This window comes from Rhinoraja longicauda, chromosome 15 (genome assembly GCF_053455715.1).
Source record: "Rhinoraja longicauda isolate Sanriku21f chromosome 15, sRhiLon1.1, whole genome shotgun sequence".
Lineage (NCBI taxonomy): Eukaryota > Metazoa > Chordata > Chondrichthyes > Rajiformes > Arhynchobatidae > Rhinoraja > Rhinoraja longicauda.
Window position 1 is genome coordinate 43,546,087 of NC_135967.1, and position 26,526 is coordinate 43,572,612.

Below are 26,526 nucleotides of genomic sequence, written 5' to 3' on the forward strand. Positions count from 1 at the left end.
GTTTTGCACTATATCTTTTTAATTTATTGAACATTTTTACATAGAAACATAGTGCAGGAGGAGGCCATTTGGCCCATCGAGCCAGCACCGCCATTCATTGTGATCATGGCTGCCACTAGCCCCGAGAGCTCTATCTAACTCTCTGTTAAATCCATTCAGTGAATTGGCCTCCACTGCCTTCAGTCTGAAGAAGGGTCTCGACCCGAAACGTCACCCATTCCTTCTCTCCCGAGATGCTGCCTGACCTGCTGAGTTACGGAGATGAGGAAGAACTTTTTCAGTCAGAGAGTGGTGAAGGTGTGGAATTCTCTGCCTCAGAAGGCAGTGGAGGCCAATTCTCTGAATGCATTCAAGAGAGAGCTAGATAGAGCTCTTAAAGATAGCGGAGTGAGGGGGTATGGGGAGAAGGCAGGAACGGGGTACTGATTGAGAGTGATCAGCCATGATCGCATTGAATGGCGGTGCTGGCTCGAAGGGCTGAATGGCCTACTCCTGCACCTATTGTCTATTGTCTATTGTTACTCCAGCATTTTGTGAATAAATACCTTCAATTTGTACCAGCATCTGCAGTTATCTTATATCTACAAACAGTAATCCATGCCTGCCTTCTCCCCATATCCCTTGATTCCACTAGCCCCTAGAGCTCTATCTAACTCTCTTTTAAATTCATCCAGTGAATTGGCCTCCACTGCCTTCTGTGGCAGAGAATTCCACAAATTCACAACTCTCTGGGTGAAAAGGTTTCTTCTCACCTCAGTTTCAAATGGCCTCTCCTTTATTCTTAGACTGTGTCCCCTGGTTCTGGGCTCCCCCCTACATTGGGAACATTTTTCCTGCATCTAGCTTGTCTAGTCTTTATATAATTTAATGTTTCTTACTTATGGCATCCACTGAGTACACCATTTACAAACCTGTTGTGCTGCTGCAAGTAAGAATTTCGCTGTTCCGCTTCGGTACATACAACAATAAACCACTCTTGACTCTTGAAATTCATACTTACATCAGCATAACAGGCCTGTAAACACAGATAACACAATAAACAACAAATATCAATAAATTAAAAACCCTATACTAGTTCAAAATAAGTTGATAGGAGCACAATGAGGCCATTCAGCCCATCGAGTCCACCCCGCCATTTAATCATGGCTGATCTATCCTTCCCTCTCAACCCCATTCTCTCCGTAACCTTTGACACCCGTACTAATCAAGAACCTGTCAATCTCCGCTTTAAAAATACCCATTGACTTGGCCTCCACAGCCGTCTGTGGCAATGAATTCCACAGATTCACCAATTTACAGAAGCCAATTTACCGACTAACCCGCACGTCTCTGGAGTGCGGGAGGAAACCGGAGCACCCGGAGTAAAGGAACACGGTCACGGGGAGAACGCACAAACTCCGTACAGGCAGCACCCGTGGTCAGGATGGAACCCGGGTCTCCGGCGCTGTGAGGCAGCAACTCTACCGCTGCGCCACCGTGACCTTGTGTATGACTGTTGTACTGCAAACCTATGTTTCAATATTTATCCAGTACTTAAGCATTATCACTCAGCTAATGTCTCTGTGAAGCTCTATTTAAGTTTTTTTTTAACCTTGGCCGTTTCTGTGAGAACAACATAATTTACAAATTAAATGCGCAAGACTGTGCCGTTTAAACTTTATACCACTACCATATCAGCCGAATGGATTTACTGATGGCATAATTAGTAAGCCTAAACTGGAGTTCTAAACTTAAAAGCATTGACAGTGATAATATCTACCATTGTTCATCAGAAATGTAACTTAATTCCCTATGCTATTTTGATTTTTTAAAGATATTTTCTGTATGGAAACAGGAAAGCAATGTAACAATATTTAGATCACATTTTTCTAAATTAATCCTGCCTTTGTAATCATGCCTATTGTGCCACGAATCCTCAGGGGCAGAAGAACTATCAATAGCAGTGAACTACTACAGGACAGAGGAACATTTCAATAAAGGCTTCAACATTTAAGTCTCAAATCATTTCCCAATGGTCCCAGGCATTTTTCCCCATCAAAGAAATATGTCAATCTCAAAGTCGACCTGTCAAAGTAATAATGGTCCCTATGCATGGTTCCCGTTAGAAAAAAAGCTACCAAAGGTCCAAGATAGATGGATTGCTTTTGAAATCATGTTTCACTGAATAATTTCTCAGGGCGGCACGGCGGTGCAGCGGGTAGAGCTGCTGCCTCATAGCACCAGAGAACAGCGTCCGATCCTGACCTCGGGTGCTGTCTGCGTGGAGTTTGCACGTTCTCCCCGTGAGGGTTTCCTCCGGGTGCTCCGGTTTCCCCCTCACATCCCAAAGACATGCGGGCTTGTGGGTTAATTGGCCCTCGGTAAATTGCCCCCTTGTGTACAGGGAGTGGATGAGAAAGTGGGATAACATGGAGCTAGTGTGAACAGGCGATCGATGGTCGGCGTGGACTCGGTGGGTCGAAGGGCCCGTTTCCCTGCTGTCTCTCTCAATTCAATTAATCAACTGTTGGAGCTTATGTGGTCTTGAGATAGCGAGGTAGAGAGAGAGGCGGAGAGAGAGAGGCGGAGAGAGAGAGGCGGAGAGAGAGAGGCGGAGAGAGAGAGGCGGAGAGAGAGAGGCGGAGAGAGAGAGGCGGAGGGAGAGAGGCGGAGGGAGAGAGGCGGAGGGAGAGAGAGGCAGAGAGAGGGGCGGAGAGAGAGAGGCGGAGGGAGAGAGGCGGAGAGAGTGAGGCAGAGGCAGAGAGAGAGGGGCGGAGAGAGAGGGGCGGAGAGAGAGGGGCGGAGAGAGAGAGGCGGAGAGAGAGAGGCGGAGAGAGAGAGGCGGAGAGAGAGAGGCGGAGAGAGAGAGGCGGAGAGAGAGAGGCAGAGAGAGAGAGAGAGGCAGAGGGTGAGGGAGAGAGGCAGAGAGAGAGGCAGAGAGAGAGAGGCAGGGAGAGAGAGGCAGAGAGAGACAGGCAGAGAGAGACAGGCAGAGAGAGACAGGCAGAGAGAGAGAGAGGCAGAAAGAGAGAGAGGCAGAAAGAGAGAGAGGCAGAGAGAGAGAGGCAGAGAGAGGCGGAGAGAGAGAGAGGCGGAGAGAGAGAGGCGGAGAGAGAGAGGCAGAGGGTGAGGCAGAGAGAGAGAGGCAGAGAGAGAGAGTCAGAGAGAGAGTCAGAGAGAGAGAGTCAGAGAGAGAGAGTCAGAGAGAGAGAGGCAGAGAGAGAGAGGCAGAGAGAGAGAGGCAGAGAGAGAGAGAGGCAGAAAGAGAGAGAGGCAGAGAGAGAGAGAGGCAGAGAGAGAGAGGCAGAGAGAGAGGCAGAGAGAGAGGCAGAGAGAGGCAGAGAGAGAGACAGAGAGAGAGACAGAGAGAGAGAGGCAGAGAGAGAGAGGCAGAGAGAGAGAGAGAGAGGCAGAGAGAGAGAGAGAGAGAGGCGGAGAGAGAGAGGCGGGAGAGAGAGGCGGGAGAGAGGCGGCGAGAGAGGGGCGGAGAGAGAGAGGGGCGGAGAGAGAGAGGGGCGGAGAGAGAGAGGGGCGGAGAGAGAGAGGGGCGGAGAGAGAGAGAGGCGGAGAGAGAGGGGCGGAGAGAGAGGGGCGGAGAGAGAGGGGCGGAGAGAGAGGGGCGGAGAGAGAGGGGCGGAGAGAGAGAGGCGCGGAGAGAGAGAGGCGCGGAGAGAGAGAGGCGCGGAGAGAGAGAGGGGCGGAGAGAGAGAGGGGCGGAGAGGGAGAGGCAGAGAGGGAGGCAGAGAGAGAGGCAGAGAGAGAGGCAGAGAGAGAGAGGCAGAGAGAGAGAGGCAGAGAGAGAGAGAGAGAGGCAGAGAGAGAGAGAGAGAGAGGCGGAGAGAGAGAGGCGGGAGAGAGAGGCGGGAGAGAGGCGGCGAGAGAGGGGCGGAGAGAGAGAGGGGCGGAGAGAGAGAGGGGCGGAGAGAGAGAGGGGCGGAGAGAGAGAGGGGCGGAGAGAGAGGGGCGGAGAGAGAGGGGCGGAGAGAGAGGGGCGGAGAGGGGCGGAGAGAGAGAGGGGCGGAGAGAGAGAGGGGCGGAGAGAGAGAGGGGCGGAGAGAGAGAGGGGCGGAGAGAGAGAGGGGCGGAGAGAGAGAGGGGCGGAGAGAGAGGGGCGGAGAGAGAGGGGCGGAGAGAGAGGGGCGGAGAGAGAGGGGCGGAGAGAGAGAGGCGCGGAGAGAGAGAGGGGGCGGAGAGAGAGAGGGGCGGAGAGGGAGAGGCAGAGAGGGAGAGGCAGAGAGAGAGAGAGAGGCGGAGAGAGAGAGAGGCGGAGAGAGAGAGAGGCGGAGAGAGAGAGGGCGGAGAGAGAGAGGCGGAGAGAGAGAGGCGGAGAGAGAGAGGGGCGGAGAGAGAGAGAGAGAGAGAGGCAGAGAGGGAGAGGCAGAGAGGGAGAGGCAGAGAGGGAGAGGCAGAGAGGGAGAGGCGGAGAGAGAGGGGCGGAGAGAGAGGGGCGGAGAGAGAGGCGCGGAGAGAGAGAGGCGCGGAGAGAGAGAGGGGCGGAGAGAGAGAGGGGCGGAGAGAGAGAGGGGCGGAGAGGGAGAGGCGCGGAGAGGGAGAGGCAGAGAGGGAGAGGCAGAGAGAGAGAGAGAGGCGGAGAGAGAGAGAGGCGGAGAGAGAGAGGCGGAGAGAGAGAGGCGGAGAGAGAGAGGCGGAGAGAGAGAGGGGGCGGAGAGAGAGAGAGAGAGAGAGGCAGAGAGAGAGAGGCAGAGAGGGAGAGGCAGAGAAGGAGAGGCAGAGAGGGAGAGGCAGAGAGGGAGAGGCAGAGAGGGAGAGGCAGAGAGGGAGAGGCAGAGAGGGAGAGGCAGAGAGGGAGAGGCAGAGAGGGAGAGGCAGAGAGGGAGAGGCAGAGAGAGAGAGGCAGAGAGAGAGAGGCAGAGAGAGAGAGGCAGAGAGAGAGAGAGGCAGAAAGAGAGAGAGGCAGAAAGAGAGAGAGGCAGAAAGAGAGAGAGAGAGAGGCAGAGAGAGAGATACTGTAAACAGCAATTCCCACCAGGGTCTGTACAGTCATGTGGAGATTTATCCAGACAAAAGACACAAGGTGCTGGAGTAACTCAGCGGGTCAGGCAGCATCTCCGGAGGAAAAGAATAGGTGATGTTTTAGGTTGGAACCCTTCTTCAGACTGAATCTGTTTGTGGTATTTAGTGGAGCAAAACTTTCTTTGTGGCAGGAATCAGTCAGTCTCTTCACTGGGCAGTTATCCCAGCTAAACTTTCACTATCATTTACCCAAATGATTACAATGTCAGAAGTATTTGTACTCCTGGACCCAAGATGAGGCAATTCTATTGCCAGATGGAGTCGTATTCATAACATCGTCACTCCCAGCGAAAGGTAATGTCTGACTGGAACAAGGGAGATAAAGAGGTTCAGCTTTCTAATCTCGTTTCAGAGATATAACTCGCTGGCAGCCAGTGAATGGGTTCAGGTATAGGATGACCACTTGGGAAAAGACCGCCTGAAACCTTATTCCAGCCATCGCTAAAGGGACAGGGAGTTGCAAAGTAAAATTCCGATTATATTCTTGTGAATGAACAGAGTATGTCATCTAGCTAACAATGGTCTACTCTGCATATTCCTTACAATAGACAATAGGTGCAGGAGGCCATTCGGCCCTTCGAGCCAGCACCGCCATTCAATGTGATCATGGCTGATCATTCTCAATCAGTACCCCGTTCCTGCCTTCTCCCCATACCCCCTGACTCCTTAGATCTTCGTCCCCTTTATTCTCCCATTTCCCCGCCATACCCTTCCATATCTCTGTGTTTCCCTCACCCCCGACTCTCAGTCTGAAGAAGGATCTCGACCTGAAACGTCATCGGTGGCGCAGCGGTAGAGTTGCTGCCTTACAGCGAATGCAGCCCCAGAGACCCGGGTTCGATCCCGACTGCGGGCGCCGTCTGTACGGAGTTTGTACGTTCTCCCCGTGACCTGCGTGGGATTTCTCCGAGATCTTCGGTTTCCTCCCACACCCCAAAGACGTACAGGTTTGCAGGTTAATTGACTTGGTAAAATGTAAAAATTGTCCCGAGTGGGTATAGGATAGTGTTAATGTGCGGGGGGATCACTGGTCGGAGAGGACCAGGTGGGCCGAAGGGCCTGTTTCCACACTGTATCTCTAATCTAATCTAATCATCCATATCTTCTCTCCAGAGATGCTGCCTGTCAGGCTGAGTTACTCCGGCATTTTGTGTCTATCTTCGGTGTAAACACAGGTATAAGATAATCTGTTTGCTCGTGAACAATCTTCCTATATTTGATGCATATATCTCATATCTGCGGTGGTGGTGAATCTGTGGAACTCATTGCCACAGACGGCCACTGAGGCCAAGACCTTGAGTATATTTAAAGTGGAGGTTGATACCTTCTGGATTAAGGGTGGTCAAAGGTATTGGGAAGAAGGCGTGAGAATGGGGTTGAGAGAGAAAAATGGATCAACCATGATCGAATGGCGGAGTGGGCACGATTGGTCGAATGGCCTAATACTGCTCCTATGAATTGTGGTCTTATAGCTTGAAATTTTGAGGTAAAAGTAGTTCATAACTTTGGCACCTGCACACATGCAATTGAATATGGAATCTCAATAAATGCCTTCAGTGATAGACGATCTTTCCACTGCTTTTGCAAATTCAAACAACATAAATTTTATCTGATTTATTGACTATTTATGCAAGCCACTAAAATAAGGGTCTTCTGCAAGCCACTAACATAAGGGTCTTCTGCAAGCCACTAACATAAGGGTCTTCTGCAAGCCACCAACATAAGGGTCTTCTGCAAGCCACTAACATAAGGGTCTTCTGCAAGCCACTAACATAAGGGTCTTCTGCAAGCCACCAACATAAGGGTCTTCTGCAAGCCACCAACATAAGGGTCTTCTGCAAGCCACTAACATAAGGGTCTTCTGCAAGCCACTAACATAAGGGTCTTCTGCAAGCCACTAACATAAGGGTCTTCTGCAAGCCACTAATATAAGGGTCTTCTGCAAGCCACTAACATAAGTTGCTGAACGCAACTTGCCTTTTATCAAAGATAAGACACAAAATGCCGGTGTAACTCAGCGGGTCAGGCAGCATCTCTGGAGAGAAGGAATGGGTGACGTTTCGTGTCGAGACCCTTCTTCAGCCTCTTATCAATATACTATGCCATAATCACTTAAACCCCTCTCCAGCCCCACAAAACATTTTCGTTTGAACAGTCATATTGACAGAACAACAATGAAAAAAAAAGATTTATATATAAAGTTCAATTTTAAAGTTACGCCAGTTAAAGTTTTAACTTAATCCAATAAAAGGTCACTTTTTTCACTCCTGATTTGCTGCCTCTGAATGCTTCACATTGGTTCTTCAGCTAACATGAAGATATTTTTGTTGCGAGATGTTATGATAAAAGGTGTCTGATTTAAAGTCACGTTATTTAATTAGAGGCGAGAGGTTGTTAATTAGAGGAGAGATTGGATAGACTTGGGTTGTTTATTCCTGGAGCATCTCTGGAGGGAAGGAATGGGGGACATTTCGGGTCCAGACCCTTCTTCAGATTGGTTTTCTCTGGAACGTCAGAGGTTGAGGGGAGACTTGGTAGAAGTGTATAAAATGATGAGAGGCAGAGACAGGAAAGACAAGCCAGAAGACAGACACAAAACACTGGAGTAACTCAGCGGGTCAGGCAGCATCTCTGGAGAGAAGGGACGGGTGACGTTTCACGACAAGACCCGAAACGACACCTATTCCTTCTCTCCAGAGATGCTGCCTGACCCGCTGAGTTACTCCAGCACTTTGTGTCTATCTTCCGTGTAAACCGGCATCTGCAGTTCCCACCTACACATGCAGAAGACAATCAGATCACTTGGAAATGTCCATCCCTGTGGGGCGTAGCTACAAGGCTACATGTTTTGGGGAGTCAATAGACAATAGGTGCAGGAGGAGGCCATTCGGCCCTTCAAGCCAGCGCCGCCATTCAATGTGATCATGGCTGATCATTCTCAATCAGTACCCCGTTCCTGCCTTCTCCCCATACCCCCTGACTCCGCTGTCCTTAAGAGCTCTATCCAGCTCTCTCTTGAATGCATTCAGAGAATTCGCCTCCACTGCCTTCTGAGGCAGAGAATTCCACAGATTCACAACTCTCTGACTGAAAAAGTTTTTCCTCATCTCAGTTCTAAATGGCCTACCCCTTATTCTTAAACTGTGGCCCCTTGTTCTGGACTCCCCCAACATTGGGAACATGTTTCCTGCCTCTAACGTGTCCAACCCCTTAATAATCTTAGAACAAGGTGCCACAGTTTAAGAATAAGGGGTTGGCCATTTAGAACGGAGATGAGGAAAAACTTTTTCAGTCAGAGTTGTGAATCTGTGGAGTTCTCAACATGGCCTGTTGTCCTTCACAAGACAAGAATCATTTAAAACGCAAGAGCAGTGTCTATTTTAATACCAGGAGAACCAGAAGATTGATTTGTTGACATGAATAAAATATAAACAATTTATTATTATAGTCATGGAGTCATGCAGCGTGGAAACAGGCTCTTCGACCCAACTTGCCCACACCGACCAAGATGCCCCATCTCCACTAGTCCCACCTGCCTGCATTTGCCCCGTATCCCTCTAAACCTTTCCTATCCATGTACCTGTCCAAATGTCTTTTATTCTTTATTTTAGTATCAGGGCAAGGCATGTGTAGTCATGGAAATCATTTTACTTCTGACATAGTTAACCATATCCAGACACCCATCATAAGGGCTTTAGTTTAGTTTAGTTGAGTTTAGTTTAGAGATACAGTGCGGAAATAGGCCCTTCGGCCCACCGAGACTGTCATATGTTGAAAGACTGGAGCGACTAGGCTTGTATACACTGGAATTTAGAAGGATGAGAGGAGATCTTATCGAAACGTATAAGATTATTAAGGGGTTGGACATGTTAGAGGCAGGAAAGATGTTCTCAATGTTGGGGGAGTCCAGAACAAGAGGCCACAGTTTAAGAATAAGGGGTAGGCCATTTAGAACTGAGATGAGGAAAAACTTTTTCAGTCAGAGAGTTGTGAATCTGTGGAATTCTCTGCCTCAGAAGGCAGTGGAGGCCAATTCTCTGAATGCATTCAAGAGAGAGCTAGATAGAGCTCTTAAGGATAGTGGAGTCAGGGGGTATGGGGAGAAGGCAGGAACGGGGTACTGATTGAGAATGATCAGCCGTGATCACATTGAATGGCGGTGCTGGCTTGAACGGCCGAATGGCCTCCTCCTGCACCTATTGTCTATTGTCTATTGTCTATAAGGCGAGAGGGGGAAGTTTAAGGGAGGTGTGCTGGGCGTTTTTTTTTACACACAGAAGGTGATGGGGGCTAGAACGCATTGCTGGGGGTGGTGGTGATGGTGGTGGAGGCAGATACGATAGTGGTGTTTAAGAGGCTTTCAGGTAGGCACATGGAAGCGCAGGGAACAGAGGGATATGGATCATGCGCAGGCAGATCAGATCAGTTTAACAGCATCTTGTTCGGCACATACATTGTGTGCTGATAGGGCCCGTTCCTGTTCTGTACTGTTCTACGTTCTATATACTTTAAGGGGAAATCTTTGCAGTAGAAATCCTGAGGGCAGGTTCCTTTGTTCAATTGTGAGCACCTTCCCTTAGGTTCTGACCGAGGACCCAGGCTGACTAACGTTTTCTGATCTCTCTAAACCGAGCTGCTGAACGAAACTGGACCTGCTCTTGAACAAAGAATGGTTCTTTCAAACGAACTTGATCCAAAAAGGTCACAGTCGGCTAACAGTCCCAGGAGGTGTCTCGTGTGAATAACTCCGGGTGATCCACACTCCCTCCCACATTGCTTTGAACAAATACGCGTGGCCAGAGGAAGAATATATCTTTCTAAAATCAAAGTGGACACACCTGCTACTGTGGAAGAACGTCAAACAATCCCACCCACTGTTGGCGGTAGGAATGTTTACCGGGTCCGCCATTTGGCGGTAGCTTTGAGGCAGGTCACCCATGGGGGAGGTGGGGGGTTGGAGAGGGGGAGGGGGGAAATGGGAGAGGGGGCCAAACAGGGGGTGGTCACAGAGGGGGGGGGAGGGGTCACACAGAGGGAGGGGGTGGGAGTAATTTGTAACATCTTTGCTGCCTGGCTATGTGTTAAACAGCACAAAACATTTGAGAAATTTGATCAACTCTGCCTATTGTTCGCAGGTCTTTGCCACCACCCCTCCCCCTCCCCTTACTTCTCACTTTAACAAGAGAATGAGGACGTGGTGTTTATGGTAAACACAAGCTGCTAGCGCAACCATGCAGGTCAGGCGGGCGGGATCTCTGAAGAACATGGAAAGGTGACGTTTCAGGTCCCTTCAATCGGTCCTGACCCCAAAACATCACCTATCCATGTTCTCCAGAGATCTCGCCTGATCTGCCGAGTCTCGTTTTCATCCACACAGCCCGTTTCCTTTACCATCGTAACTTTTTCGCTTAACTTTCATTCATTGTTCTTTGCGGCTCGCCTGCAGTCCGTTTGTCTTTTGTGTTTTTTGTTGGTTTTTGTCTTAATTGTAGTGTTTGGATGTGATGTAGGTGTTTTTTGTGGTTGTGTGCTATGTATGGTGGGGGGAGGGGGGGAACTGTAAAATTTGTCTCTTCCATACGGGGAGACCCGACCTTTTTTCTGGGTGGTGTCTCCGTTCCCGCTGCGGCCTACCATCAGCCAAACACCTGGAGCTGGCGGGCTCCAGCTGGGACCACCTCGGCCTCTGGTTCACAGAGCCGGCGGACCGGACTCGCCACCTGCGGAGCTGGCTGCCTTCGGAGGCTGTGGTGGCTTCGGCCGCGGGCCGCGTGGATAGCGGAAGCTCGCAGGTCCCTGGGTGGGGGCCAACCTCGGGAGCTCCGGCAGCGGCAGCGGCAGCGTCAGCGTCTTCGCCCGCTCCGAATCGCGGGGCTTGGGTCGGCCCACCGCGGACCTTTCACCGTCCGGCGCGGCCTGAAATAGGCCGCGGGATTTTCTCCGCCCGGCGGGGGCTTCAATGTCGGGAGCCCCGACCGCCCCGACGTGGCAACTTCAACAGCCTGACCGCGGGAGAAGACGGCAGGGAAGAGAAAAGACATTCTGGCCTTCCATCATAGTGAGGAGGTGACTGGAGGAGACTCACTGTGATGGATGTTTCTTTGTTTTGTTTTGTGTTGGTTTGTGATTGCGTGTGTTATTGCTTATTTTTATTGCTCTTATTGTTGGACTGCGGGTAATGGAATTTAGTCCAAAAGACATGTTTTTTGGATGACAATAAAGGCCATTCTGATTCTCTCTACATCATTGTCTAAATCTCTCGTTTCCCTTTCCCGTGACTTTCAGTCAGAAGAAGGGTCTCGACCTATTCCTTCTCTCCAGAGATGCTACCTGTCCCGCTGAGTTACTCCAGCATTCTGTGTCTATTTTCAGTGTAAACCAGCATCTGCAGTTCCTTCCCAAACAGTTACTCCAGCACGGTGTCTATCTTTGGTGTAAACCAGCATCTGCTGTTCTTTGTTTCTAGGTTTAATGAAGTTTTGTTGCAAATCTGTTCAATTAGGAAATGTCCATTTACTATGACCAAGATGATTTAACATTGCGCACATTAATTGACTCCATCCAAAAGCTCACGGATATGAAAAATAAAACTAACAGCAATTTGAGTGCCTGCAGTTCTGGTAGAGTTGAACGTACTCTCTTCCACACCCACACCCCCCAAGCTTAGCTCTGGGGATCACGGTGGCGCAGCGGTAGAGTTGCTGCCTTACAACGCCACAGACCCGTGTACGATCCCGACTATGGGTGCTGTCTGCCCGGAATTTGTACGTTCTGCATGGGTTTTCTCCCGGTGCTACGGTTTCCTCCCACACTCCAAAGGTGTACCTCCAAAGGAGGCCAATTGGCTTCTGTAAAGTCTAAAATGTTCCTAGTGTGCGTAGGATCGTGTTTGCGTGAGGGGTCGTTGGTCAGCGCGGATTCGGTGGGCCGAATTTCTTTAGTCTGAGGGTGGTGAATCTGTGGAATTCTTTGCCACAGAAGGCTGTGGCGGCCAAGTCAGTGGATATATTTAAATAGACAATAGGTGCAGGAGGAGGCCGTCGGGCCCTTCGTGCCAGCACCAGCATTCAATGTGATCATGGCTGATCATTCTCAATCAGTACCCCGTTCCTGCCTTCTCCCCGTACCCCCTGACTCCACTATCCTTAAGAGCTCTATCTAGCTCTCTCTTGAATTTAAGTCAGAGATAGATAGATTCTTGATTAGTGCGGGTGTCATGGGTTACGGGCAGAAGGCAGGAGAATGGGGTTGAGAGGGAAAGATAGATCAGCCATGATTGAATGGTGGAGTTGACTTGATGGGCCGAATGGCCTAATTCTGCCCCGAAAGCATGAACTCGCATTCAAGGGGAAAAACCCCCCACAATTTTCATTTACCTGAAAGATATCACCAGAAAAAGTAACTGATCTGGATTAGAGCATTATGGTAATCCATGTCTGTTTACCTGGACCTTTGGTCATGTTAAGGTTCTGCTAGTTCAACAGACGATTCATGTTGATCATTCCATTATTTACCTCACTACGGCATGTGGCAACATTAACCCTTATCCTCCAGGGAGAGTTTAGTTTAGTTTTTGGTTAGAGATTTTAGATTTCAGTTTTTAGTTTTAGAGATACAGTGTGGAATCTGTCTCGCAGGCCCACCAAGTCCGCGCCAACCAGTGATTATCCATTCGCTGGTTCTATTCTACCCACAACGGACAATTTACAGAAGCCAAACAACCTGCAAATCTGCACGTCTTTTGGAGCGCGGGAGGAAACCGGAGGAAACCCACGCATGTCACGGGGAGATCGTATACAAACACCCGTGCAGACGGCACCCGTAGTTAGGGCAAACCCCAGTCGCTGGCGCTGTGAGGCAGCAACTCTACCGCTGCGCCACCGATACACCATGGAAACAGGCCCTTCAGCCCAATGAATCCACGCAATCCACCGTTCACACTGGTTCTGTGTTATCCCGCATTCCCTGCACACTAGCAGCAATTGACAGGGGCCAATTAATCGACAAACCCGCACGTCTTTGAGATGTGGGAGGAAGCCGGAGCACCCGGAGGAAACCCACGTGGTCACAGGGAGAATATGGTCCCACAACGGTCGTCAGGATCGAACCGGATCTCTGGCGCTGTGAGGCAGCGACTCTACCGCTGAGCCACTGTAACTTAATCTTGTTCCTTCCTTTACTATGTACCTCCCTCTCCCCTGACATCAGTCTGAAGAAGGGTCTCGACCCGAAACGTCACCCATTCCTTCTCTCTAGAGATGCTGCCTGACCTGCTGAGTTACTCCAGCATTTTATGTCGACCTTCATTTACCCAGTTCATCTACCCATGTTTCAAAAACAATAGGAAACATTTAGGAAGTTCATTCACCATTGAAGCATATTCACATATTGAAGCGGCAGAAAACATTTTCAGTGTCCTCCTGTTCAGTGGATAAGTTATAACCAGCCTGATTAAAGTAGCACAATGTCATTTGCAATCATTATATAGAAGTTGTGTTATGCCTGAAGAAGGGTCTCGACCCAAAACGTCACCCATCCTTTCCCTCCAGAGATATTGCCTGACCCACTGAGTTACTCCAGCTTTTTCAGTCTTTCTATCATTATATAGCTAATGTTATGTCTGAAGAAGGGTCCCGACCCGAAACGTCACCCATCCTTTATCTCTAGAGATGTTGCCTGACCCGCTGAGTTACTCCAACAGTTTTTGTCTATCATCGTCAAATACAACTTGAATAAGCCGACCTCACTGATATATACATAGTAATCTCAGCTTGTCACTATCCAAACGCTGTTTATTGTTTACATTCATCTTTCCAAGACTGCTATCATCTCTTTAGTTCACTGTTATATGTACATGGCAGGAATGTAAAACAAGAGTCACCAAAGTCTATTTATCCATCAGTCTGAAGAAGGGTTTCGACCCGAAACGTCACCCATTCCTTCTCTCCTGAGATGCTGCCTGACCTGCTGAGTTACTCCAACATTTTGTGAATAAATACCTTCGATTTGTACCAGCATCTGCAGTTATTTTCTTACAAAGTTTATTTAATTTCCCACCGAGTCCGCTCCGCCCAGTGATCCCCGCACATTAACACTATCCTACACACACTAGGGACAATTTTTACATTTACCCAGTCAATTAACCTACATACCTGTACGTCTTTGGAGTGTGGGAGGAAACCGAAGATCTCGGAGAAAACTCACGCAAGTCACGGGGAGAACGTACAAACTCCGTACAGACGGCGCCCGTAGTCAGGATCGAACCCGAGTCTCCGGCGCTGCATTCGCTGTAAGGCAGCAACTCTACCGCTGCGCCACCGTGCCGTCTGTAGCATACAATGTTTAATTCACACGTGCTTGAGATACAAAGGCTGGTGGGTGTATGGAATGAGCTGCCAGTTGAGGCAGGGACTCTTTTAAAAAACATCTGGGGAGATACATGGATAGGACAGGTTTGGAGGATTATGGGCCAAATGCAGCTCGGTGGGACTAGTGCAGATGAGACATGTTGGTCAGCATGGGCTAGTTGGGCCGAAGGGCCTGTTTCCACGGTGTATGACTTCAGATGATACCAACGTGACACTGTGGTCCACATGACCAACAGATCAGCGAGTCGCACAGCAAACAGCAGGGGAGGCCACCCACAGACAGCATCTCTGTCAGGTGTAGAGCTCCAGACAGATATGGATGCATCAGCCCTGACAAGAAGCATTCTTGCCAACAAGTAACCACTCGCTTTTGTCTGGTGTAAGAAGGAATCTTTGTCAAACTCAACACCGACCTACATCAACGTCAAGGTGCTGCCTCACAGCGCCAGCGACCCGGGTTCGATCCTGACTACGGGTGCTGTCTGCCCTGAGTTTGAACGTTCTCCCCGTGACCTGCGTGGGTTTTCTCCGGGTGCTCCGGTTTCCTCCCACACTCCAAAGACGTACAGGTTTGTAGGTCAATTTGGGTTTGGTATAAATTGTAAACTGTCCCTAGTCTGTGTAGGATAGCGTTAGTGTGTGTTGGGATCGCTGGTCGGTGCGGACACGGTGGGCCGAAGGGCCTGTTTCGGCACTGTATCTCTAAACTAAACTAAAAAGTCGAGAGTCATAGAGTCACACGGCGTGGAAACGGGCCCTTCGGCCCAACCTGCCCACGTGACAAGAAGCCTCCCTGTCGTCTCGCCTGCCCTGGAACACTCATGTGGAATGTTGGGATTTCCTCACACTTAACCACCGGACTACTCAGAAATCCTGCAACACTCAACCACACCTTGTTCAGCTGCATTTTTCCTCAGTCACGATAACAACAGTCAAAACAGTGCTGGGTGTGGCCAGGGTGATGTAAATTGACTAGCCACACAAAATATAAATAGAGATCAAATAGCAATGAAGATAGACACAAAACGCTGGAGTAACTCAGCGGGGCAGGCAGCATCTCCGGGGAGAAGGAATGGGTGACGTTTCGGGTCGAGACCCTTCTTCAGATACTCAAGGAGGAATGATTGGTTTGACACATTACACCTTTACATCGTACGAAGACCATGGATACTAAATGTAATCCTTTTGTAATCCTGAAACATGTCTCAATCTGCTCCTTAAAGTAAAGTCATGAATGATAAACTTGAAAAATATTATATGTCTGAACCCCTCCTAGCCATGAATAAGATCATGTCATTGCAAATAAGTCTTTTTACACATCATGAGATCACAAAACTGTGGTCATAATGTGCTGGAGTAACTCAGCGGGACAGGCAGCAACTCTGGAGAACATGGATAGGTGATGTTTTGGACTGAGACCCTTCTCTAGTCTCAAGAAGGGTCCCGACCCGAAAAGTCATCCGTTCATGTTCTCCAGGGATGCTGCCTGACTCGCTGAGTTTTAGTTTTAGAGATACAGTGTGGAAACCAGGCCTTTCGGCCCACCGAGTCCACATTCACCTGCGATCATCCGGACACTAGTTCGATCCCACACACTAGTAACAATTTACAGAAGCCAATTTACCTACAAACATAGAAACATAGGTGCAGGAGTAGGCCATTCGGCCCTTCGAGCCTGCACCGCCATTCAATATGATCATGGCTGATCATCCAGCTCAGTAACCTGTACCTGCCTTCTCTCCATACCCCCTGATCCCTTTAGCCACAAGGGCCACATCTAACTCCCTCTTAAATATAGCCAATGAACTGGCCTCAACTACCTTCTGTGGCAGAGAATTCCACAGACTCACCACTCTCTGTACATCTTTAGAGTATGAGACGAAACCGGAGCAGTTGGAGAAATCCCACTTGGTCACAGGAAGAACGTACAAACTCCGTACAGACAGCACCCGTGGTTAGGAGCGAACCCAGGTCCCTGGCGCTGTGAGGCAGCAACTCTACCACTGTGCCACCGTGCCGCCCAGCAAACTGAGTTACACCAGCATTTTGTGTCCTTCTTTGTAAACAAGCACCTTGTTTCCACAAACTGCCCTACTACATTTGTTTTTATAAGAAAATCAAACTCAGGGAAATACATCTTTTAAAGAATAATATTTTGGGGTTCTCTCCAGACTGTTAACTTCTTATGGGATCGCTGGGTGGCGCGGACCCGGTGGGCCGAAGGGCCTGTTGCTGCGCTGTATCTCTAAATCTAAAAATCTAAATCTACATCCTTCCACAGTTACCAATCTTACTGTACTTTCTAAGGATTGCAGCTAATGTGAACCTCTCGTTGCCGACTGGTTAGCACGCAACAAAAGCTTTTCACTGTACCTCGGTACACGTGACAATAAACTCAAACTCCAAGCATCTGTGGATGGAATGGACAGGCGACGTTTCTGCTCAGGACCCTTGATCAACCAGTCACTGGCGAGTCAGTTTCTTCCCAGCTGTTATCAGGCAACTGAACCGTCCTACCACAACCAGAGAGCAGTCCTGAACGTCTATCTACCTAATTGACGACCCTCGGACTATCTGAGATCGGATGTTACCTCGCACTAAATGTTATTCCCTTATCATGTATCTGTACACTGTGAATGGCTCGATTGTAATCGACTGGTTAGCACGCAACAAAAGTGTTTCACTGTACCTCGGTACACGTGACAATAAACTAAACTGAACTAGATGAAGGGTCCCGAGGTGAAATGTCATCTGTCCACTCCCTCCACAGATCCTGCCTGAGCTGCTGAGTTGCTCCAGCACTTTGTGCTTTGTGTCCTGATTGACCTGCCAAAGGTGACGTAGTTTTACAGCCTGGCCCAACTTGTTCAGCAGAAACTGAAATGATTAGCATTTAGGTATTAGCTTTTAAAGGCAACCGGCAAGATTATTAAACATGTGTAAGGACGAACAGCAAGTGTGTGCTGATTTGACCATTGAAGCTATTTGCAGCCTCCAGCGTAGCTATTCCCAGCTGGGTGGGGATAGTATTTCAGAGTTCTCGAGTTTCAGGCCCTCAAATCTTGGCAATATCCCTGGTCAATCCCTTTCCAGCTTACTGGCATCTTTCCGATAACATAGAGTTCGGGATTGAAACTGCAACTTTCTCTGTGTACGAAGGAACTGCAGATGCTGGTTTAAACCGAAGATAAGCACAAAGTGCTGGAGTAACTCAGCGGGACAGGCAGCATCTCTGGCGAGAATGAACGGGTGGCGTTTCGGGTCGAGGCCCTTCTTCAGATTGGTTAGGGATAAGGGAAACGAGAGATAAAGACAACAATGAATGAACTTTTTCAATCAGCGGAAAGTTCATAAGTTATAGGAGCAGAATTAGGCCGTTCGGCCCATCAAGTCTACTCTGCCATTCAGTCATGGCTGATCTATCTCTCCCTCCTCACCCCATTCTCCTGCCTTCTCCCCCATAACCCTTGACACCCATACTGATCAAGAATCTATCCATCTCTGCCTTAAAAATATCCATGAACTTAGCCTCCACAGCCGTCTGTGGCAGTGAATTCCACGTTAATTCACAGGACAGCATTCAGGAAATGTGGTTTTATAACAGGAGTAAAAACATGAGAGAACTATATAAAATCTTAGTTTAGATCTTTAGTTTAGCTTAGAGAGACAGCGCGGAAGCAGGCTGTTCGGCCCATCGAGTCCGCACTGACCAGCGATCCCTGCACACCAATGGTATCTACACAGTCATGGGACAATTTTACATTTATACCAAGCCAATTGAATTACAAACCTGTGCGCCTTTGGAGTGTAGGAGGAAACCGGAGATCCCGGAGAAAACCCACGCAGGTCAAGGGGAGAACGTACAAACAAACTCCGTACCGACAGCACTTGTAGTCAGGATCGAACCCAGGTCTCTGGCGCTGTGAGGCAGCAACTCTACCACTGCACCACCATGTCTCAGCCAGAATAATACCAGAAATGGAGGAAGAGAGGTGATGGTTGATGAGCAGAAACGAGGTGCCAAAGGAGGTAGTTGAGGCAGGGACTATTGCAATGTTTAAAAAAAAACTAGACAGGTACATGGATAGGACAGGTTTAGAGGAACATAGGGCAAACGTGGGCAGGTTGGACTAGTGTTGATTGGGACATTATGGCCGGTGTGGGCAAGCTGTTTCCACACTGTATCGCTCTGTGACTCTAATAGACCCAGGCTTTCCAAAAACATCTGAAACTTACGCAGGGCGGTGGGTGCGATGGAACGATTTTCAGGGGGAGGAGAATTGGAGCAATAGGAATTTGAGGGAATGTTTTCTGGAAAAACCTGTGCAGCAAGTTCTGATCCTGAATATACTGCCTGGAAGTGTGTTGGAAGATTCAATAATAGCTCCCAGCGGAATTTCCCAAATGCATTCCTCACAACTCATTAGGGAAATCTCACTGAGCTGTGGGAAGCAGCAAAGATTTTTTCCCACACAAACCCACACACAACCATTCTTCAAATTCCTTCTTCCTTCACCACGTGGTTCCATCATCAAGGTCAGGACCTGGGAGAACTGTCCTTGGAGCAGGGGGCGAGCACCAAACTATCCAAAGGAGTTCATCCAAAGAGGATGGAGAAGGGTCTCAACCCGAGACTTCGCCCATTCCTTCTCTCCAGAGATGCTGCCTGTCCCGCTGAGTTACTCCAGCATTTTGTGTCTACCTTCCAAAGAGGAGTTCATCAGCAGAGGAGGAATCCAAAGGGCGAAACGGTGGCACAGCGGTAGAGTTGTTGCCTCACAGCGCCAGGAACCCGGGTTCGATCCTGACTACGGGTGCTGTCTGTATGGAGTTTGCGCATGGATTTTCTCCAGGAGCTCCGGTTTCCTCCCACACTCCAAAGACGTGCAGGTTTGTAGGTTAATTGGGTTCGGTAAAATTGTAAATTGTCCCCCGTGTGTGTAGGACTGTGTTAGCGTACAGGGTGATCGCTGGTCGGCTCGGACTCGCTGGGCCAAAGGGCCAGTTTAGTTCTCTAAACTAAACTAAACTAAAAAGCACTCCAAGCTTGGTCTCACCAAAGCCCGGTACAATCTCAGCAAGACATCCTCAATCTAACGCCCTTGACACATACCATTTGCTGCCTTCATTGCTTTCTGCATCAGCTTGTTTCCTCACGAAACAACGAGGGACAATTTACAATTTTACCGAACCCAATCAACACATTCAGATGCAACTGTACACAGACTCATCGACAGGTTTCTCCGCCACCTTCCAAAATGTAACACCTCACACTTTCCGACATGACACTCCACTTTATTGATTACTTTTTCTTCAAATCTTATCCCATCTCGGTCGTTCCTTCTTCTTCTCCCCACTCCCGGCGGAAGGTTCAGAAACTTGATAGTCTGCACCACCAGACTCAGGAACAGCTTCCTCCCCTTGCATCATCAGTCTTCTCCAACGGTCCTTCCATATTAAGGCGGTCACGGTGGCGCAGCGGTAGCGTTGCTGCCTTACAGCGTTTGCAGCGCCGGAGACCCGGGTTCGATCCCGACTACGGGTGCCGTCTGTACGGAGTTTGTACGTTCTCCCCGTGACCTGCGTGGAGTTTTCTCCGAGATCTTCGGTTTCCTCCCACACTCCAAAGACGCACAGGTTTGTCGGTTAATTAGCTTGGTGTAAATGGAAATTGTCCCTAGTGTGTGCAGGCTAGTGTTAGTGTGTGGGGATCGCTGGTCGGCACAGACCTGGCGGGCCGAAGGGCCTGTTTCCGTGCTGTATCTCCAAACTAAACTAGATTACTGCCTGTTTGTCCACTGCCCCAAACTTTGTTTAAGAAACTGATGCGCTACAATGTCGAGAACTATATTCTGCACCCTTTATCTTCCCCTTTGCTCTAGAAAGAGGAGGAACATCTTTAGTCGTCAGAGGGTGGTGAATCTGTGGAACTCATTGCCACAGAGGGCTGTGGTGGCCAAGTCAGATGATATTTTTAAGGCAGAGATAGACAAATTCTTGATTAGAACCGGTGTGAAGGGTTATGGGGAGAAGGCAGGAAAATGGGATTAGGAGGCAGAGATCAGCCATGATTGCATGGCGTAGACTGGATGGGTCGAATGGCCTGATTCTACTCCTATAACATGTGAACGAGTCCCATTAATTATCACTCTCTTGTTTTCTGTTGGTTAAGTCCATTAGTTAATTTCATTGATTAATTCCACACATTCCTTACAAATAGGTTACATATCCTTGAGCAAAACCTCAGAGTGCTGGAGGAACTCTACAGGTCAGGCAGCATCTGGGGTGGGACTGGACAGGTGACGTTTTAGGTCGGGACCCAACTCTCCCCAGATGGTGCCTGAACCACTGAGTTCCTCCGTCAATTTGCGTTTTGCACAAAGTGCAGTTGGTGTATGGAACAAGCTGCTGGAGGAGGTAGTTGAGGCAGGGACTATCCCAACGTTTAAGAAGCAATTTATGAGGATGTTGCCAGGATTAGAGGGTCTGACCTATAGGCAGAGGTTGAGTAGGCTGGGACTCTATACCTTAGAGTGCAGAAAGATGAGGGGGTGATCTTATCGAGGTGTATAAAATCGTGAGAGGAATAGATCGGGTAGATGCACGGAGTCTCTTGCCCAGAGTAGGTGAATCGAGGACCAGAGGACATAGGTTCAAGGTGAAGGGGAGAAGTTTTAATAGGAATCTGAGGGGTAACTTTTTCACAGAGGCTGGTGGGTATATGGAACGAGCTGCCAGAGGAGGTAGTTGAGGCAGGGACTATCCCAACTTTTAAGAAGCAGTTAGACAGGTACATGGATAGGACAGGTTTGGAGGGATATGGACCAAATGCCAGGCAGGTGGGACTAGTGTAGCTGGGACATGTTGTCCGGTGTTGGCAGGGTTGGGCTGCAGGGCCTGTTTCCACACTGTACCATTCTATGACTAAGCATTCAGACGTGTCCATGGATGGGATAGGTTTAGAGGAATATGGGTCAGATGCAGGCAGGTGGGACTAGTGTAGATGGGGCAAGCAGGTCGGCGTGGGCAAGTTGTACCAAAGGGCCTGTTTCCACATTGTGTGACTCTACGACACTACCCACCAGCCTTTGGGCCTCCGTCAGCCGTGATTGTTCAAAGTGCAGAAGGGGCACTCAGTTTGGCTTTGAGAACCTCAAGTACACAATTCAGGAGCACAGGAGAAGTCTTGTAAATGTGCCCAAAAGAGTGGACCCCCCTCTCAAATTGTCCGCCTGCTCACCCAGCTTGCTGAACACCGCCCTCCCCGTCTATCTAAGGGAACATCTGAATTAGGACCAGAAATAGTCTCCTCAAGTCAGATCCTCCATTCAATACAATCATGGGTGATCGGACTCCAAACAGCTTAGACACAAAATGCTGGAGTAACTCAGCGGGACAGGCAGCATCTCTGAGGAGAATGTGTGACGTTTCGAGTTGAGACCCTTCTTCAGACTGTCGACCCCGATCAGTCTGAAGAAGGGTCTTGACTCGAAACGTCACCCATTCCTTCTCTCCAGATGTGCTGCCCGAGTTACTCCAGCATTTTGCGTCTATCTTCGGTTTAAGCCAGCATCTGCAGTTCCTTCCTAAACACACACCTCCAAACAGCTTAGTTTTAGTTTAGAGATACAGCACGGAAACAGGCCCTTCGGCCCACCAAGTCCACACAGACCAGCGAACCCCGCACATTACACGCATTAGGGACAGTTTACACTTATACCAAGCAAATCAACCTACAAACTTGTAGATCAGGAAACATGTTCCCAATGTTGGGGGAGTCCAGAAGAAGGGGCCACAGTTTAAGAATAAGGGGTCGGCCATTTAGAACGGAGATGAGGAAAAACAATTTCAGTCAGAGAGTTGTGAATCTGTGGAATTCTCTGCCTCAGAAGGCAGTGGAGGCCAATTCTCTGAATGCATTCAAGAGAGAGCTGGATAGAGCTCTGAAGGATAGCGGAGTCAGGGGGTACAGGGAGAAGGCAGGAACGGGGTACTGATTGAGAATGATCAGCCATGATCACATTGAATGGCGGTGCTGGCTCGAAGGACCGAATGACCTCCTCCTGCACCTATTGTCTATCTTTGGAGTGTGGGAGGAAACCGAAGATCCCAAAGAAAACCGACACGTTCACGGGGAGAACGTACAAACTCCGTACAGGCAGCACCCGTCGTCGGGATCGAACCCGGGACTCTGGCGCTGCAAGTGCTGTAAGGCAACAACTCTACCGCTGCGCCACCCTAGTCACTGTAGATTCATGGCTTTCCCCACTAACCTTTCACCACCCACGTGCCCATCCACCCTATCCAAGCCGGTGCCCAACACAGGCGACTCTTTGTGGATCTGCTCACAGCATGACAATCGCTCCACTCCTTTTAAACCTCTACTCCAACAGCACTCTACTCCGTCAGGATAGTTTGTCTGTTTGTTTTTATGTTATGACTGTTTTTGTAAAGTCAAGTCAAGTCAAGTCAATTTTATTTGTATAGCACATTTAAAAACAACCCACGTTGACCAAAGTGCTGTACATCTGATTAGGTTCCAATGGGAGAAAAAAAAGCGCTTTGAGCACCTGGTAAAGCGCTATATAAAATAAATGCTTATTATTATTATTATTATTCCTTCCTTTATCTATGTTCTGTACACTGTGGGTGACTCGATTGTAGTGATAATGTATTGTCTTTCCGCTGACTGGTTAGCACGCAACAAAAGCCTTTTCACTGTACCTCGGTACACGTGACCATAAACTGAACTAAACTCTCCCGGCTGCCTGAAGAAGGGTCTCGACCCGAAACTTCGCCCATTCCTTCTCTCCTGAGATGCTGCCTGACCTGCTGAGTTACTCCAACATTTTGTGAATAAATACCGTCGATTTGTACCAGCATCTGCAGTTATTTTCTTACATTACATCTCCCGGCTGCCAAACATTTTAACACCCCTCCCATTCCCACACTGACCTTTCTGTCCTGGGCCTCCCCCACTGTCAGAATGAGGCCACACGCAAATTGGAGGAACAGCACCTCATACTTCGCTTGGGGAGCTTACACCCCAGCGGTATGAATATTGAATTCTCTAACTTCAAGTAACCTCTCGCATTCCCTCTCTACCCTGGTCATCCTGCTAGTTTCACTGTTCGTATCCCTTCGTTGTCACCCCTTCCACGGCCAACAATGCACCATTGTGGGCTCCACTTTTCGTTGGTCATCTGAGAGGAGAGAGAGAGGGGGGAGAAGAGGGAGGGGGAGAGACGGGAGGGGGGCGGAGGGTGGGGGAGGGGGAGAGACGGGAGGGGGGCGGAGGGTGGGGAGGGGGAGAGACGGGAGGGGGGCGGAGGGTGGGGGAGGGGGAGAGACGGGAGGGGGGCGGAGGGTGGGGGAGGGGGAGAGACGGGAGGGGGGAGGAGGGTGGGGGAGGGGGAGAGAGAGAGGGAGATACGTTCTGTACCATTTCATACCTCTGGTTCCCCTCTCCCCTGGCGCTCAGTCTGAAGAAGGGTCTCGACCTTAAACGTCACCCATTCCTTTTCTCCAGAGATGCTGCCTGGCCCTCTGAGTCACTCCAGCCCTCTGTTAAACATTAACTATCCATGTTCTGCAGAGATGCTGCCAGACCTGCTGAGTCACTCCAGCACTCTGTGAAACGTCACCTATCCATGTTCTCCAGAGATGCTGCCTGGCCCTCTGAGTTACTCCAGCCCTCTGTGAAACGTCACCTATCCATGTTCTCCAGAGATGCTGCCCGACCCGCTGAGTTACTCCAGCATTTGAACTAAACTAAAACTAATAAACCTAACCCTACATCAAAACCGCTTGAAGTTGGGGGAGTCCAGAACCAGGGGCCACAGTTGAAATCGAAATGTACTGAGGTACAGTGAAATGCTATCCAAACATAGGTACAATCAGTTCAAACTCAGGTACATGCAATAAAAGCAACAGCACAATGGTGCAGCATTAACAAATGTCTGCAATAGAACACAAAGTGCTGGAGCAACTCAGCAAGTCAGGCAGCATCTCTGGAGAACGTGGATTGGTGCAATTCGGGTCATGACCCTTCTTTAGACAGGAGCCTCTGAACCTCTTCCTTGGTGTCCAGACCCCTAACTGGGTGCAGTGCAGGATCTGATCCTTCAGCCCCTGATGTATGGGCTGAACATGATGCCAGCTGAACTAATCTGGTGGCACGATGGCGCAGCGGTAGTTGCTGCCTTACAGCGCCAGAGACCCGGGTTTGATCCTGTCTACGGGTGCTGCCTGCACAGAATTTGTATGTTGTGTGCAGGGCGTGCAGCATAGGTTTACTAGGTTAATTCCCGGAATGGCAGGACTATCATATGTTGAAAGACTGGAGCGACTAGGCTTGTATACACTGGAATTTAGAAGGATGAGAGGAGATCGTATCGAAACGTATAAGATTATTAGGGGGTTGGACACGTTAGAGGCAGGAAACATGTTCCCAATGTTGGGGGAGTCCAGAACAAGGGGCCACAGTTTAAGAATAAGGGGTAGGCCATTTAGAACTGAGATGAGGAAAAACGTTTTCAGTCAGAGAGTTGTGAATCTGTGGAATTCTCTGCCTCAGAAGGCATTGGAGGCCAATTCTCTGAATGCATTCAAGAGAGAGCTGGATAGAGCTCTTAAGGATAGCGGAGTCAGGGGGTATGGGGAGAGGGCAGGAACGGGGTACTGATTGAGAATGATCAGCCATGGTCACATTGAATGGCAGTGCTGGCTCGAAGAGCCGAATGGCCTCCTCCTGCACCTATTGTCTATTGTTCTCCCCGTTACCTGCGTGGGTTTTCGCTGAGATCTTTGGTTTCTCCCTCACCCCAAAGGCGTACAAGTTTGTAAGTTAATTGGCTGGGTAGAAATGTAAAACTGTCCCTCGTGTGCGCAGGGTAGTGTTAATGTCGGTGTGGACTCGGTGGGCTGAAGGGCCTGTTTCCGCGCTGTATCTCAAAGCGAAAATAATCCTTTCTGCCTGCAAATGATCCATATCCCACCATTCCCTGCAACTCATGTCCCTATCCAAAAGCCTCTTGAACACTGCTATTGCAGCCGCCTCCACCACCATCCCTGGAAGCACATTCCAGGCATCTACCAAATTGTGTGTAAACAAAAACCTGCCCCACACATCTCCTTTTAAACATTCCTCTAGTATTCCTCTAGAGAGCTATGCTCTCTCTGTATTTTATGATTCCACCCTGGGAAAACATTCTGACTGTTTTTATCTACACACTAAAACTCTCGTTTGTTTGTTTGTTTGTTCCTGAACTACAACCAAAGCCGTACACGATAGCGTGACAATTTTAGGCCCATCTTACTCACCGTCGTCCCTTTGGTGCTAATGGAAGAAGTTTCATTGAAATCGGTGCTATAATTTTAAAGTTATTCACATTTTTAAGTTTAAATCTATCTCCTAGGGAGGGAGGGAGGAGGAAGGGGGGAGGGAGGATAAGGGGGGGGTGGGGGGATAGAGTGGGGGGGGAGGGAGGGAGGGGGGAGGAAGGGAGGAGGGAGGAGGGAGGGAGGGGGAGGAGGGAGGATAAAGGGGGTTGGGGGGGTGGGGTGAGGAGGGGAGAGGGTGGGGAAGGGGAGGGAGGGAGGAGGATAAGGGGGGTTGGGGGGATGGGGTGGGGAGGGGAGAGGGAGGAGAGGGGAGGGGAGGGAGGGAGGGAGGGGGGTTGAGGGGAGGGGAGGAGAGGAGGAGGGGGTGCTGCACCAATGTAGGAGAGGTTGGGCCCAACGGGTCCACTTGGTCTAGTATTTTATAGAAACATAGAAACAATATGATCATGGCTGATCATCCAGATCAGTAGCCTGTACCTGCCTTCTCTCCATACCCCCTGATCCCTTTAGCAAAAAGGGCCACATCTAACTCCCTCTTAAATATAGCCAATGAACTGGCCTCAACTACCTTCTGTGGCAGAGAATTCCACAGACTCACCACTCTCTGTGTGAAGAAATGTTTTCTCATCTCGGTCCTAAAAGACTTCCCCCTTATCCTTAAGCTGTGACCCCTGGTTCTAGACTTCCCCAACATCGGGAACAATCTTCCCGCATCTAGCCTCTCCAACCCCTTAAGAATTTTATATGTTTCAATAAGATCCCCCCTCAGTCTTCTAAATTCCAGCGAGTATAAGCCTGGTCT

At 49.4% G+C, this 26,526-nt stretch overlaps 1 protein-coding gene across 4 annotated transcripts in view; it reads right to left on the reverse strand.

The window, feature by feature from the left end:
- The window catches only part of lnx2b (ligand of numb-protein X 2b), a 61,719-nt gene that overhangs the window by 32,835 nt on the left and 2,358 nt on the right, over positions 1–26,526 (reverse strand). Inside the window, exon 1 of one of the 4 annotated variants that reach the window (XM_078412026.1) lies at positions 10,405–10,446. The exons of the other annotated variants lie outside the window; for them this stretch is intronic. The gene's annotated coding sequence lies outside the window, so the exon portion shown is untranslated. Of the gene's footprint in view, positions 1–10,404; positions 10,447–26,526 lie in introns of those variants that run through there. 4 annotated transcript variants of the gene reach the window in all.